The following is a 12,283-nucleotide window of genomic DNA, read 5'->3' on the forward strand; positions in this document are numbered from 1 at the left end:
AGAATATTTATCGGTAGAAGAGATTCTTCCCGAGACCAAAGACCCTGAGCTTTCAGGGATCCCCAGACCGCGCCCCAGCCCATCAGACTGGCGTCGGTCGTGACAATGACCCACTCTGGTCTGTGGAATGTCATCCCTCGTGACAGGTTGTCCAGGGACAGCCACCAACGGAGTGAGTCTCTGGTCCTCTGATTTACTTGTATCTTTGGAGACAAGTCTGTATAGTCCCCATTCCACTGACTGAGCATGCACAGTTGTAATGGTCTTAGATGAATGCGCGCAAAAGGAACTATGTCCATTGCCGCTACCATCAACCCGATCACTTCCATGCACTGAGCTACGGAAGGAAGAGGAACGGAATGAAGTATTCGACAAGAGTCCAGAAGCTTTGTCTTTCTGGCCTCTGTTAGAAAAATCCTCATTTCTGAGGAGTCTATAATTGTTCCCAAGAAGGGAACCCTTGTTGACGGGGATAGAGAACTCTTTTCCACGTTCACTTTCCAGCCGTGCGATCTGAGAAAGGCCAGGACGATGTCCGTGTGAGCCTTTGCTCGAGGGAGGGACGACGCTTGAATCAGAATGTCGTCCAGGTAAGGTACTACTGCAATGCCCCTTGGTCTTAGCACAGCTAGAAGGGACCCTAGTACCTTTGTGAAAATCCTTGGAGCAGTGGCTAATCCGAAAGGAAGCGCCACGAACTGGTAATGTTTGTCCAGGAATGTAAACCTTAGGAACCGATGATGTTCCTTGTGGATAGGAATATGTAGATACGCATCCTTTAAATCCACCGTGGTCATGAATTGACCTTCCTGGATGGAAGGAAGGATAGTTCGAATGGTTTCCATCTTGAAAGATGGGACCTTGAGAAATTTGTTTAAGATCTTGAGATCTAGGATTGGTCTGAATGTTCCCTCTTTTTTGGGAACTATGAACAGATTGGAGTAGAACCCCATCCCTTGTTCTCTCAATGGAACAGGATGAATCACTCCCATTTTTAACAGGTCTTCTACACAATGTAAGAACGCCTGTCTTTTTATGTGGTCTGAAGACAACTGAGACCTGTGGAACCTTCCCCTTGGGGGAAGTCCCTTGAATTCCAGAAGATAACCCTGGGAGACTATTTCTAGCGCCCAAGGATCCAGAACATCTCTTGCCCAAGCCTGAGCGAAGAGAGAGAGTCTGCCCCCCACCAGATCCGGTCCCGGATCGGGGGCCGATATTTCATGCTGTCTTGGTAGCAGTGGCAGGTTTCTTTGCCTGCTTTCCCTTGTTCCAGCCTTGCATTGGTCTCCAAGCTGGCTTGGCCTGAGAAGTATTACCCTCTTGCTTAGAGGACGTAGCACCTTGGGCTGGTCCGTTTTTACGAAAGGGACGAAAATTAGGTCTATTTTTTGCCTTGAAAGGCCGATCCTGAGGAAGGGCATGACCCTTACCCCCAGTGATATCAGAGATAATCTCTTTCAAGTCAGGACCAAACAGCGTTTTCCCCTTGAAAGGAATGTTTAGTAGCTTGTTCTTGGAAGACGCATCAGCCGACCAAGATTTCAACCAAAGCGCTCTGCGCGCCACAATAGCAAACCCAGAATTCTTAGCCGCTAACTTAGCCAATTGCAAAGAGGCGTCTAGAGTGAAAGAATTAGCCAATTTGAGAGCTTTGACTCTGTCCATAATCTCCTCATAAGGAGGAGAGTCACTATCGAGCACCTTAATCAGTTCATCAAACCAGAAATATGCGGCTGTAGTGACAGGGACAATGCATGAAATGGGTTGTAGAAGGTAACCCTGCTGAACAAACATCTTTTTAAGCAAACCTTCTAATTTTTTATCCATAGGATCTTTGAAAGCACAACTATCCTCTATGGGAATAGTGGTGCGTTTGTTTAAAGTAGAAACCGCTCCCTCGACCTTGGGGACTGACTGCCATAAGTCCTTTCTGGGGTCGACCATAGGAAACAATTTTTTAAATATGGGGGGAGGGACGAAAGGAATACCGGGCCTTTCCCATTCTTTATTAACAATGTCCGCCACCCGCTTGGGTATAGGAAAAGCTTCTGGGAGCCCCGGCACCTCTAGGAACTTGTCCATTTTACATAGTTTCTCTGGGATGACCAAATTTTCACAATCATCCAGAGTGGATAATACCTCCTTAAGCAAAATGCGGAGATGTTCCAATTTAAATTTAAAAGTAATCACATCAGATTCAGCCTGCTGAGAAATGTTCCCTAAATCAGTAATTTCTCCCTCAGACAAAACCTCCCTGGCTCCCTCAGATTGGGTTAGGGGCCCTACAGAGATATTAATATCAGCGTCGTCATGCTCTTCAGTAACTAAAACAGAGCATCCACGCTTACGCTGACAAGGGTTCATTTTGGCTAAAATGTTTTTGACAGAATTATCCATTACAGCCGTTAATTGTTGCATAGTAAGGAGTATTGGCGCGCTAGATGTACTAGGGGCCTCCTGAGTGGGCAAGACTCGTGTAGACGAAGGAGGGAATGATGCAGTACCATGCTTACTCCCCTCACTTGAGGAATCATCTTGGGCATCATTGTCATTATCACATAAATCACATTTATTTAAATGAATAGGAATTCTGGCTTCCCCACATTCAGAACACAGTCTATCTGGTAGTTCAGACATGTTAAACAGGCATAAACTTGATAAGAAAGTACAAAAAACGTTTTGAAATAAAACCGTTACTGTCACTTTAAATTTTAAACTGAACACACTTTATTACTGCAATTGCGAAAAAACATGAAGGAATTGTTCAAAATTCACCAAACTTTCACCACAGTGTCTTAAAGCCTTGAAAATATTGCACACCAATTTTGGAAGCTTTAACCCTTAAAATAACGGAATCGGAGCCGTTTTAAGTTTTAACCCCTTTACAGTCCCTGGTATCTGCTTTGCTGAGACCCAACCAAACCCCAAGGGGAATACGATACCAAATGATGCCTTCAGAAGTCTTTTATAAGTATCAGAGCTCCTCTCACATGCGACTGCATGCCATGCCTCTCAAAAACAAGTGCGCAACACCGGCGCGAAAATGAGACTCTTCCTATGCTTTGGGAAAGCCCCTAAAGAATAAGGTGTCTAAAACAGTGCCTGCCGATATTATTATATCAAAATACCCAGAATAAATGATTCCTCAAGGCTAAATAAGAGTTAATATCAATCGATTTAGCCCAAAAAATGTCTACAGTCTAAATAAGCCCTTGTGAAGCCCTTATTTACAATCGTAATAAACATGGCTTACCGGATCCCATAGGGAAAATGACAGCTTCCAGCATTACATCGTCTTGTTAGAATGTGTCATACCTCAAGCAGCAAAGGACTGCAAACTGTTCCCCCAACTGAAGTTAATGCTCTCAACAGTCCTGTGTGGAACAGCCATGGATTTTAGTTACGGTTGCTAAAATCATTTTCCTCATACAAACAGAATTCTTCATCTCTTTTCTGTTTCTGAGTAAATAGTACGTACCAGCACTATTTGAAAATAACAAACTCTTGATTGAATAATGAAAAACTACAGTTAAACACTAAAAAACTCTAAGCCATCTCCGTGGAGATGTTGCCTGTACAACGGCAAAGAGAATGACTGGGGTAGGCGGAGCCTAGGAGGGATCATGTGACCAGCTTTGCTGGGCTCTTTGCCATTTCCTGTTGGGGAAGAGAATATCCCACAAGTAAGGATGACGCCGTGGACCGGACACACCTATGTTGGAGAAAGGAATGTTAAGCAATTTGTTCTTGGAAGACGCATCCGCTGACCAAGATTTTAACCAAAGCGCTCTGCGCGCCACAATAGCAAAACCAGAATTTTTCGCCGCTAACCTAGCCAATTGCAAAGTGGCGTCTAGGGTGAAAGAATTAGCCAATTTGAGAGCATGAATTCTGTCCATAATCTCCTCATAAGAAGAAGAATTATTATTGAGCGCCTTTTCTAGTTCATCGAACCAGAAACACGCTGCTGTAGTGACAGGAACAATGCATGAAATTGGTTGTAGAAGGTAACCTTGCTGAACAAACATCTTTTTAAGCAAACCCTCTAATTTTTTATCCATAGGATCTTTGAAAGCACAACTATCTTCTATGGGTATAGTGGTGCGTTTGTTTAGAGTAGAAACCGCCCCCCTCGACCTTGGGGACTGTCTGCCATAAGTCCTTTCTGGGGTCGACCATAGGAAACAATTTTTTAAATATGGGGGAGGGACGAAAGGTATACCGGGCCTTTCCCATTCTTTATTTACAATGTCCGCCACCCGCTTGGGTATAGGAAAAGCTTTGGGGGGCCCCGGGACCTCTAGGAACTTGTCCATTTTACATAGTTTCTCTGGAATGACCAAATTCTCACAATCATCCAGAGTGGATAACACCTCCTTAAGCAGAGCGCGGAGATGTTCCAATTTAAATTTAAATGTAATCACATCAGGTTCAGCTTGTTGAGAAATTTTCCCTGAATCTGAAATTTCTCCCTCAGACAAAACCTCCCTGGCCCCCTCAGATTGGTGTAGGGGCCCTTCAGAACCAATATCATCAGCGTCCTCATGCTCTTCAGTATTTTCTAAAACAGAGCAGTCGCGCTTTCGCTGATAAGTGGGCATTTTGGCTAAAATGTTTTTGATAGAATTATCCATTACAGCCGTTAATTGTTGCATAGTAAGGAGTATTGGCGCGCTAGATGTACTAGGGGCCTCCTGTGTGGGCAAGACTGGTGTAGACGAAGGAGGGGATGATGCAGTACCATGCTTACTCCCCTCACTTGAGGAATCATCTTGGGCATCATTTTCTCTAAATTTTGTGTCACATAAATCACATCTATTTAAATGAGAAGGAACCTTGGCTTCCCCACATTCAGAACACAGTCTATCTGGTAGTTCAGACATGTTAAACAGGCAAAAACTTGATAACAAAGTACAAAAAACGTTTTAAAATAAACCGTTACTGTCACTTTAAATTTTAAACTGAACACACTTTATTACTGCAATTGCGAAAAAGTATGAAGGAATTGTTCAAAATTCACCAAAATTTCACCACAGTGTCTTAAAGCCTTAAAAGTATTGCACACCAAATTTGGAAGCTTTAACCCTTAAAATAACGGAACCGGAGCCGTTTTTATATTTAACCCCTTTACAGTCCCTGGTATCTGCTTTGCTGAGACCCAACCAAGCCCAAAGGGGAATACGATACCAAATGACGCCTTCAGAAAGTCTTTTCTATGTATCAGAGCTCCTCACACATGCATCTGCATGTCATGCTTCTCAAAAACAAGTGCGCAATACAGGCGCGAAAATGAGACTCTGCCTATGATTAGGGAAAGTCCCTAGAGAATAAGGTGTCCAATACAGTGCCTGCCGGTTATTTTACATAATTCCCAAGATTAAAATAATTCCTCAAGGCTATGGAGTATAAAATATAAATTGATTTAGCCCAGAAAATGTCTACAGTCTTAGAAAGCCCTTGTGAAGCCCTTTTTTTCTTTCTGTAATAAAAATGGCTTACCGGATCCCATAGGGAAAATGACAGCTTCCAGCATTACATCGTCTTGTTAGAATGTGTCATACCTCAAGCAGCAAAAGTCTGCTCACTGTTCCCCCAACTGAAGTTAATTCCTCTCAACAGTCCTGTGTGGAACAGCCATCGATTTTAGTAACGGTTGCTAAAATCATTTTCCTCTTACAAACAGAAATCTTCATCTCTTTTCTGTTTCAGAGTAAATAGTACATACCAGCACTATTTTAAAATAACAAACTCTTGATTGAATAATAAAAACTACAGTTAAACACTAAAAAACTCTAAGCCATCTCCGTGGAGATGTTGCCTGTACAACGGCAAAGAGAATGACTGGGGAAGGCGGAGCCTAGGAGGGATCATGTGACCAGCTTTGCTGGGCTCTTTGCCATTTCCTGTTGGGGAAGAGAATGTCCCACAAGTAAGGATGACGCCGTGGACCGGACACACCTATGTTGGAGAAAACAGATATCAAATTAAGATTTAACGCTTTTCTCACAGTCAAACACACTGTCACAGGTGTGCTGTGACTGATTACCTCCCTCAAAAACGAATTTTGAAGATCCCTGAGCTCTCTGGAGACGTCCTGGATCAAAGAGGAAGAAGCAGGAAGACTGTGCTAGAATTTTAACTGCGCAACTAGGCGCTAAAAAAGGTCCCTCCCACTCCTATTACAACAGTGGGAGACCTGATATAACTGTTTCTATGCAGAAATATACGTTAGCCGTGTGGAAAAAAATCATGCCCAAAAAGATTTATCACCAAAGTACCTCACAAAACGATTAACATGCCAGTAAACGTTTTAAAAAACAACATTTCAGATGCTGTGTAAAGTTATTACTAAGCCTGCTACCAGTCGCTTCTACTGCAGTTAAGGCTCACACATCAGTATTAACAGTATTTTTTCAGTCAAATTCTAGTCCCTAGAAAATAACTCTACTGTGCATACATTTATCAGCCTGATACCAGTCACTACTAATGCATTTAAGGCTGTACTTACATCATACGGGTAACAGCAGTGTTTTCTTAGTCAATTCCATTCCCAGAAAATATTGTACTGCACATACCTCATTTGCGGGAGACCCTGCATGCTAATCCCATTTTCTGAAGTTACCCCACTCCTCAGAATGTCGAGAACAGCCAGTGGATCTTAGTTACGCCTGCTAAGATCATAGAAAACGCAGGCAGTTTCTTCTTCCAAATACTGCCTGAGATAGAAAAACAGCACACTCCGGTGCCATTTAAAATAACAAACTTTTGATTGAAGAATAATTAAGTAAAAACTCAAGCTCCTCTCGCGACCTTCTTTGTTGAGGGTTGCAAGAGAATGACTGGGTATGACATGTGAGGGGAGGAGCTATATAGCAGCTCTGCTTGGGTGATCCTCTTGCAACTTCCTGTTTGGAAGGAGAATATATCCCATAAGTAATGGATGACCCGTGGACTGAACACACTTAACAAGAGAAACAATGAGCAGACAGAATACTCTAGTATGACCAACTTATCTCTGAATGGAAACCTACAGTGCAATTTCCTAAGCCCCCCTACTTAACATTTGTATATATACACACACACTATGAACCAGGGATAAACCATGTTTTAGCAAAACAAAAACATAAAAATAAATTTCATGGTAGAAAAAGTCCATAAATTATATCTTGGATTAAACTCCTGGTCACTAGGAGTCAAAGATGCCTAAATGTACCATGAGGTGCAAACTAGAACGGCAGTTCTGTCCAATTAAGCTACCAAAAAAAAAAAAAAAAAAAAAAAAAAAAAGCTACCCTATCCACTGCATCCCAAACATGTATCAGATATGTTTGGTATGCTGCAACATCAGAACGCATGCACAGTTTTAGGGTAGCTTAATTTGACGGGGAGAAACTAAGCCATGAATCTGCTTGTTAAACCGAAGTATCTTATGGATATTTCTTTATACTACACACGATAACTGTGCATGCGAATGCCAGCAACAGGATAGAAAGCATGCATGTAAGGGTTAAACTAAGCAAACAGCCTGTGTGCAAGCCAGGTACTTTTTTTTTTTTTTTTTTTTTAACACAGATGCTTTATTAATAAACATTTTAACGGTGCAACCAAGTTTATATGGGGTTAATTACATGTCCAAAACGGATTACAAATTTTTACATTAATATAAAATCGATCATAATTATATAACAGGCAACCAATTTTAACTGAGGTTAGTTGCTGCCTTTCCATTTCGCAGTCATTGCGTCGTACAGAAATATACAAAAAGAAAAGCTACCTTTGAAAACAAGCAGTAAGAGTATAGCTTGAGAAGTTTCCCACCGTCAAGTTAAGCTACTCTATTCACTGTGCACGTTTGGTCTGATGTCACAGCATTCAAAAACTAATTTGTGATACGTATTTGGAATCCAGTGACATGACAAAGCGCATGAGCAGTGATAAGGTAGCTTTTTCTTTAGATGGGTAGCTTAAAAGGGACACTGAACCCAAATTTATTCTTTCGCGATTCAGATAGAGCATGCAATTTTAAGCAACTTTCTAATTTACTCCTATTATCAATTTCTTCATTCTCTTGCTTTCTTTATTTGAAAAAAAAGCATCCAAGTTCTTTTTGGTTCAGGACTCTGGACAGCATTTTTTTATTGGCGGATTAATTTATCCACCAATCAGCATGAACAACCCAGGCTGTTCAGCAAAAATGGGCCAGCATCTAAACTTACATTCTTGTATTTCAAAAAAAGATACTAAGAGAATGAAGAAAATTTGATAATAGGAGTAAATTAGAAAGTTGCTTAAAATTTCATGCTCTATCTGAACCCCAAAAGAAAAAGTTTGGGTTCAGTGTCTCATTTGATATAACACCAGCAATTGAACAGAAGTCTGGACGTGTCTTATGGACTCACCACCATGAAAGACATTTATAAAGCAAGTAAAAATAGGTTTTACTCATAAGGTGGTGAGAGTCCTTGAACCATTACATCTGGTATCTAATACCAAAGCTGCGGAGTCCAAGAAAAAATGGATGGGAAAAATTTAAGCAGGCACCTATTTGACACGGAGGCCTAAACAACTTTCCTGGAGCTCCTCAATTCAGAATCCCTAACACAATCAACATTAACCCCTTAATGACCACAATGCACCCTGTATGTCACTGGTTGTTAAGGGTTTTTTCAGGACATAATAGCACAAGTCTAGCAGGAACACGCTATTAATGCCCTCCCTCCAGCAGGCTTTGTGCAATAGAGCAGTCTCAACGCTGGTAGCAAGACAACACTGTAAAACAATCAAGTCCCAAAAAAAGGCCAGTGACATACAGGGTACGTCGCTGGTCCTTAAGGGGTTAAGATCATCTCATAACAGAGGAACAAGTAGAATATCTGGATAATAGGGGAGGAGACAAATCCTGTGGATACGAGTGATCAAAGAGCAGGTTTTGACTAATCAATTAGATTTAATTGCTGAAACTCTTCCAAAACCATTTTACGAGACGCAGAATCTCTTAAATTGCCCATGGAAAGGGATCATAAGGCACTAGGGAAGTCATTACATTTCTCAGATTCTGCAACAAAAATCAATTTAAGAACTTACCTGATAAATTAATTTTTCATATTGGCAAGAGTCCATGAGCTAGTGACGTATGGGATATACAATCCTACCAGGAGGGGCAAAGTTTCCCAAAACGCCTATAAATATACCCCCCACCACACCCACAATTCAGTTTAACGAATAGCCAAGCAGTGTGGAGATGGAAAAAGGAGTAAAAAGCATAATATAAAAAAAAAAAAAAGGAACTGGAAATATAATTGTGCTTTATATAAAAAACAACCACCATAAAAAGGGTGGGTCTCATGGACTCATACCAATATGAAAAATGAATTTCAGGTAAGTTCTTATATTTTCTTTCATGTAATTGGCAAGAGTCCATGAGCTAGTGACATATGAATAGTAATACCCAAGATCTGGTACTCCACAAGAGTCACTAGAGAGGGAGCGATAAAAACAGCCATTTTCCGTTGAAAAATTAAATCCACATCCAAAAAAATAAATTTCTCATAATTGAAAAGAAAAAACTTAAAACATAAGCAGAGGAATCAAACTGAAACAGCTGCCTAAAGAACTTTTCTCCAAAAAACTGCTTCCGAAGAGGCAAATACATCAAAATAGTAGAATTTAGTAAATGTATGCAAAGACGACCAAGTTGCTGCTTTGAAAATCTGATCAACTGAAGCTTCATTCTTAAAAGCCTACGAAGTGGAGACTGATCTAGTAGAATGAGCTGTGATTCACTGAGGCGGAGCCTGACTAATCAAAATCTTTAACCAAGATCAAAAGGAAATTTCAGAAGCTGTCTGACATTTCCTAGGACCAGAAAAAACAAATAGACTAGAAGTCTTCATGAAATCTTTAGTAGCTTCAACATAATATTTCAAAGCTCTTACAACATCCAGAGAATGTAAGGATCTCTCCAAAGAATTCTTAGGATTAGGACACAAACAGGGAACAACAATTTCCGTATTGTTAGAATTCACAACTTTAGGTAAAAATGTAAATGAAGTCTGTAAAACTGCTTTATCCTGATGGAAAATCAGAAAAGGAGACTCGCAAGAAAGAGCAGCTCATTTGGAAACTCTTCTAGCAGAAGAGATAGCCAAAAGGAAAAATACTTTCCAAGAAAGTAGTTTAATATCCAAAGAATGCATAGGCTCAAAAGGAGGAGCCTGTAAAGCCTTTGAAACCAAATTGAGATTGATTTCATGACAGGCTTGATACGGACCAAAGCCTGTACAAAACAGTGAATATAAGTAAGCTTAGCATTATTTCTGTGAAATAAAACAGAAAGAGCAGAGATTTGTCCCTTCAAGGAACTTGCAGACAAACCTTTATCCGAACCATCCTGAAGAAACTAAAATTCTATGAATTCTAAACGAATGCCAAGAGAATTTATTAGAACACCATGAAATATTCAGTCTTCCAAACTCGATAATAAATCTTCCTAGAAACAGATTCACGAGCCTGTAACATAGTATCAATCACTGAGAAACTTCTGACTAAGCGTTCAATTTCCATACCTTCAAATTTAACGATTTGAGATCCTGATCCTAAAGAAGTTGGCCAAGGTTGGCAACTGGACATCCGGACAAGATCTGCATATCAGAACCTGTGAGGCCATGCTGGTGCTGCATGATTGTTCCATGATGATCTTGGAGATCACTCTTGGAAGAAAAACTAGAGACGGGAAGGTATAAGCAGGTTGGTAAAACCAAGGAACTGCTAACGCATCCGACTCCGTCTGAGGATCCCTGGACCTGGACAAGTACCTGGGAAGTTTCTTGTTTAGATGAGAATCCATCAGATCTATTTCTGGAAGACCCCACATCTGAAAAAACACATCTGGATGGAAAGACCACTCACCCGGATGTAAAGTCTGACAGTTGAGATAATTCCCTTACCAATTGTCAACAACTGGGATATGTACCGCAGTAATTAGACCAGAGCTGGATTCCGCCCAAGAAAGTATCCGAGATACTTCTTTCATAGCTAAGGGACAGAGTCCCACCCTGATTGACATATGCAACAGTTGTGATATTGTCCATCTGAAAACAAATGAATGGTTCTCTCCAACATAGGCCAAACCTGAAGAGCCCTGAAAATAGCACAGAGTTCTAAAATATTGATTGGTAACCTTGCCTCTTAAGATTTCCAAACCCCATGTGCTGTCAAAGATCCCCAGACAACTCCCCAGCCTGAAAGACTTGCATCTGTTGTGATCACAGTCCAGGTTAGATGAACAAAAGAAGCCCCTTGAACTATACGATTGTGATCTAACCACTAAGTCAGAGTCGAACATTGGGATTTAAGGTTATTAATTGTGATATCCTTGTATAATCCCTGCACCATTGATTTAGCATACAAAGATGAAGAGGTCTCATATGAAAATGAGCAAAGGGGATCGCGTCCAATGCTGCAGTCATGAGACCTAAAACTTCCATGCACATAGCCACTGAAGGGAATGATGGAGACTGAAGGTTTCAATAAGCTGAAACCAATTTTATTCGTCTCTTGTCTGTTAGAGACACAGTCATGGACACTGAATCTATCTGGAAACCTAAAAAGGTGACCCTTGTCTGAGGAATCAAGGAACTTTTTGGTAAATTAATCCTCCAACCATGTCTGAAGAAATAACACTAGTTGATTCGTGTGAGATTCGGCAGAATGTTAAGACTGAGCTAGTACCAAGATATTGTCCAAATAAGGAAACACCGCAATACCATGCGATTACAGAGAGTAAGGCACAGAGAACCTTCAAATAAACTCTTGAAGCTGTCGCTAGGTCAAATGGAAGAGCGACAAATTGGTAATGCTTGTCTAGAAAAGAGAATCTCAGAAATCTATAGTGGTCTGGATGAATCAGACTTACAGGATTCATATCTTAATATTCCATCATGGACAAATGACCTTGCTTAACAAAAGGCAGAATAGTCCTTATAGTCACCATTTTGGAAGATGTCACTTTTACAAAAACTATTAAAAATTTTCAGATCCAGAACTGGCCTGAATGAATTTTCATTCTTTGGGACAATGAATAGATTTGAATAAAACCCCAGACCCTGTTCCTGAAACGGAACTGGTATGATTACCCCTGAAAGCTCTAGATCTGAAACACTTCAGAAAAGCCTGAGCCTTTACTGGATTTGCTGGAACGTGTGAGAAAAATTCTCACAGGAGGTCTTACTCTGAATCCTATTCGATACCCTTGAGACAATACTCTGAATCCACTGATTTT

General features: G+C 40.7%; 1 protein-coding gene across 1 annotated transcript in view; it reads right to left on the reverse strand.

Annotated features, from left to right (window-relative positions):
* RHEB (Ras homolog, mTORC1 binding) overlaps positions 1 to 12,283 on the reverse strand; it is a 97,661-nt gene that overhangs the window by 12,081 nt on the left and 73,297 nt on the right. The gene's annotated exons all lie outside the window — the stretch shown is intronic.

The sequence above is a fragment of the Bombina bombina genome, chromosome 5, assembly GCF_027579735.1.
Source record: "Bombina bombina isolate aBomBom1 chromosome 5, aBomBom1.pri, whole genome shotgun sequence".
In the NCBI taxonomy this organism is placed as follows: domain Eukaryota; kingdom Metazoa; phylum Chordata; class Amphibia; order Anura; family Bombinatoridae; genus Bombina; species Bombina bombina.